This window comes from Nelumbo lutea, chromosome 2 (assembly GCF_056320005.1).
Source record: "Nelumbo lutea isolate HS-2025 chromosome 2, American lotus-T2T, whole genome shotgun sequence".
In the NCBI taxonomy this organism is placed as follows: domain Eukaryota; kingdom Viridiplantae; phylum Streptophyta; class Magnoliopsida; order Proteales; family Nelumbonaceae; genus Nelumbo; species Nelumbo lutea.
The window spans coordinates 104,851,695-104,856,292 of NC_142685.1; the positions used below are offsets into that span (position 1 = coordinate 104,851,695).

Below are 4,598 nucleotides of genomic sequence, written 5' to 3' on the forward strand. Positions count from 1 at the left end.
ATTTACCAGAAATATGGTTAACATCGAGATTGAGAAAATGAAATAGAATTCAAATATTTTAAGAGCAACTTCTTCCCTTCAGTTACATCACAATCCTTTTTTTTTTCTTTTTTGCGGTTCATAGAAGAGTACAATTCTAAACAATATACAAATGATGGAACTACAGACACTGAACACTTGAAGAAATGCCTGAAAAGCAACCATATCCATCTAGAAACCCCTTTTCATTCCCTGATACTACTACTAACTTATTCTTTAGGATCACTGTAGGAATAGAAATATGGAGAATAATGTAGAAAACAAGCTCAATTATCAGTTTTACTTCTCAGTGGCCAGGGCCAATTACAAGAATATAGTTTACACATGGAAGAATGACAATTAGATCAAAGAAAAGACATACAGGTCAGTCAAGATAACATTTCACAACAATGGCTTTCCAAAAGGAAGAAAAGATCCTAACTATTATGTGTCAAAGTCACTATAACTTTGGCTCCACATATTGCATTTTACTCAACAAAAAACTGGCACACCTCTACCAAATCAACAAGCACTAGGAAGCTAAACAATTGCATCATGCTACATAAGTACATCTCCAGCACCCAAAATTTTCAGTCTTGAAATGGTTAGTCTATATCAGGTTTTCTGGTTCCAAATTTGATTCTAATAATTCACCCACTGGCAGCCTCCGCGAGACAAAAGGAGGCGGTGGGGGATCAACAAGTAATGTACCTTCTAACACCTTCACCACTTCCCCCATTGAAGGCCTTAATCGTTCATCAACTTGTATGCACCAAAATGCAATCCTCAATGCACGCTCAACCTCCTCTGAATCTACTACATTTTTTATTCTAGCATCCACAACAGTCTCTGCCCGCCCTTTGACCCATTCCTTGTATGCCCATTCAGCAACACCCTTAACTCCTTGGCGACCACTCACCAATATAACCATCATATCTCCAAAGTTTGCTACATCTTCTGCAGCCCCTCCACTAGATGCCCCACCACCACAAACTCTCCTCAATCCAAAATCAGTTACCTTAGCCTCCAATTCAGCATCCAAAAGCACATTCTCCCACTTCAAATTCCCATGACTTACAAACTCCCTACACCCAGTGTGCAAATAGGACATGGCCCTTGCCACACCAATACAAATTTCCATTCTCTTCTTCCAAGTCAGCCTCTTAGAGCTGAGACTAGCTTCCTCTATCCACTTATCCACTGAGCCATTCTTTGCAAACTCATAGACCAAAAACTTTTGGCCTGACTCACAACAATAACCCTCCAACTTCACCAGGTTTTTATGGTGAATGCTACTTATAATTGACACAGTGCGCCTGAACTGCTTCTCTGATACAGCTGCCTTCAAGTCCTTGATTGCAACTGCTTGGTTGCTTGGAAGCACACCCTTAAACATCTTTGGCCCAAGGTGATGCTTAAAGTTCCCAGTTAGATCCTTAATTTCTCTATACGATAAGATGATCAAACCTCTGAAATTAGGATCCATGTGAGATAAAGTTGTGGTGTTCTTGATGGACTTCCTTCTCAGGATACAGAGGCCAATTCCAATCTGAATTATAACCAATGCTACAAGTGTGCCCATGGTTGCCCCAATAAGACATGGAATGCAGAACTGTTGTGACCATTTGAGCAGTGATAATGGTGATGGAGATGCAGAGGATGTAGGGCGGTGTTTGGGCAAGAAAGCAACTGGATCTAAACACATTTTGACAAAGGATATTGACTTTATTGAGGGATGTGCATAACCAGTAATATGTGGAGTTAGCTTTGTAAGGCATTGTGCAGTACCATCATTTACTACAGTCACGGATGTGCATTGGGGGTCCTCCAAGCATGACCTTTTACATTGTTCTAAACTAGTTCTGGTGACTGTGTCATTGTGTGGATAGATCCCATATAGGAATGTATGCTCAAGTGTGAGCATGGTAACGCCAGGTTCACATTTCTGTTTATGTAGTGTCAAACATTTCAAATTGGAATCAACCCCTGATCCAAATGGGTATTTGCAGTCGGTGGATCCTTCTGCTGTGAAGACACAGATGCCACAGAGCCCACAGGTGGCAAAGACATTGCACTGATTCTTGATAGCTTGCCATACTAACTGCCATGACCCCAATGCATCAACCCAAGAATACATTCGAAGATTTCCATCTACATCTAGCCTGAGAAATCGGAAACTCACCAAGGAATCATCGTGATCATCTCCAAATACTGACCACACTGGTTTGGATTTTCTATCATGAAGTTGCAGGGCTCCAACGGATGTGAGGGTAGCTCGAACAGCTGAAAGAGTACTTCCTCCTGTCCAGTAATTGACATCGCTTTGCCATTTCAGTTTCAACTTACCTGATGCGTCAAAAGAAAGACTGTAGTAGCTTGATACTGAGTTTCTGCTGGCAGCTCGGAGTGTTTGACCAACATTAAGATTCTGGCCTGGGATAAGTGTGTCTGATGGAGTGCTGAAGCTTTGCCAAACAACATCTTGATCTCCATTCTGGAGGATAAGATTGCCATTGTCAAGAAGAAATGCCAAAGTAACAGACAAGTGGCTAGTGTTACTGGTCCAAACAATGGTTCCCTTTAAAGAATCAAATAGAACAAGATCTCCAGCTTGGGTAAGCTGGAGATATGAATGATACCCTACAAAAACATCAGCCCCTGCAACCCAAACTACAGTTTGTTTGTCAATTGGTATAGAGTTTGAATTGAAACGGATACCAACGCTGTAGAGGTTAGGCTGGTCAGAGCTATTGAAGAACCCAAATGCAAAATCTCCATTTGGGGACACCCAGTAGTCATTTCCTACAACAGAGAGCTTAGACCCTAAAGGAATTTGAGGAATTTGTGAGACTACAACAGAGGAGAACAAGAAGACAAGGAAACCAAAGAGAACAGTCATCTTAATATGAAACACAACCCACCCAGTGATGCTTGGAGACACAGAGAATGTAAACGTATAACCTCTGCAGACAAATTAGGCAAGTCAAGGATCTTAGAGCTTATATTAATTCTAATGTAAAGACAATAAGATGATTGGAGGTCAACGGCTTTTCAAGTAGACTAAAACATAAAGAATTCAAATAGCACACATGCACAGACAACTCAGACCATGACCAAGAAGAGAGCCGAGGTTATACGGTTATACCCTGTAAAGACAGTCAAAAGCCAATAACAAGTGGAAGAAGTGGCCGGTGGAGACCACGGCGGCCTTGAGTAGAAAGTTCCAAATCGTTTCTGGTCCCATCAGAAAACCTATACCTATTCTGACAAATCCACTACCAAGAATTGACGAATAACAGAAAATTAATGAAACCTTTGCACCTAAACAATTAAAAGTCATAATCAAATGAAGGAAAAATGAAAAACTTGTGATCACAAAATAAAGCAGATATGGAATTGAGACTTCTATCAAACCTATAACTATTCTGGCCAAGACTGATCGCTTTCAAATCTTCAAAGGCGAGACTATAGATAGAAATCTTTCAGACTTATTAGCTACAAAAATAGAGCTAAATCAGGTAAACAACAGAATAAGACAAAAGAATAAAAGAAAATAGTAGAAAAATTCAAACTTCATACAGAACTAACAACCAAATAGCTCTTCTTAACATAGATGCATTCCAAACTGAAACCGGAAAAGAAAAAACTAAAACAAATTAATCCTTGAAAGAAGAGCTGCTAAATTTAACATGCAGGTCAAGTAGTCAACAATGTAATAACAAGAGGTATATTATACGGATTCAAAAGCAAAATCAACCTAACAGCACAATTCACAGAACGCGAAATCTCGATAGTTTCGCCTTGCAGAGTTGAAAACAAAACCCCAAAACAGATTACTTCAAACTAGAAACAAAAATTGACAGGACGTTTTCTTCGAAAACGACAAATAAAACGAATGTAAAGTTTTGCGGGACTCAGGTGTGAAGAAGAGAAAAGAAAAGTAGGGAGAAAAAGTCAAACGAAAATGTACTTCACAGTTTACACTTACAGGGACAGAGAATTTGAGGGCAACGGAGGAGGGAAACTGAAAAGCAAAGCTTCGTTTTGATGGCAATGGTGTCGGAAGTATGGAGGTAACATGGCAGGAAAAGTTGCAGACAAGTCCGGGAAGTGTAAAGATTTCTAATATCCACATCCATTTCCCACGACCAACGATAGGAATGAAAATGGAGCGGGTTCGGGGTGAGGTACCACTCAAATAATATTTTGATATTTAGTGGATTTAGAGGTGTAATGGTATACGGGCCTAGGGTTTCAAGTCCAGCAGCCGTAGGCCCATATATATATAATTTATTTTTAATTTTATTATACTATTTCATTTTATATATATATATAAACAATTGTATACATTAAAATTCATATAAAATAAAATTTTAAGATTTTTTTTTATTTTTTTTATCTATTTTGTTAATTTAATTTTAATTTTTTACTTTTTTTAAAAAATATACCTCATCGTTTGGTTTGACTTGGCCCAAGGCTCGGTCCATGGATTAACCCAACCCCAAGTGGGCTTGGGCCATGGGCCGTGGGCTAACCCCTCGAAGTGTCCCAAGGGAGGGAAGCATGACCCCGCTTGGCCT

At 39.5% G+C, this 4,598-nt stretch overlaps 1 pseudogene across 1 annotated transcript; it reads right to left on the minus strand.

Annotated features, from left to right (window-relative positions):
- Nucleotides 1-301: 301 nt before the first annotated feature.
- LOC148872495 (G-type lectin S-receptor-like serine/threonine-protein kinase SD3-1 pseudogene) lies at nucleotides 302-4,090 on the minus strand (annotated as a pseudogene). Its single transcript, XR_016107838.1, has one exon. The product of XR_016107838.1 is annotated as a G-type lectin S-receptor-like serine/threonine-protein kinase SD3-1 pseudogene (transcript).
- Between the last annotated feature and the right edge of the window lie 508 nt (nucleotides 4,091-4,598).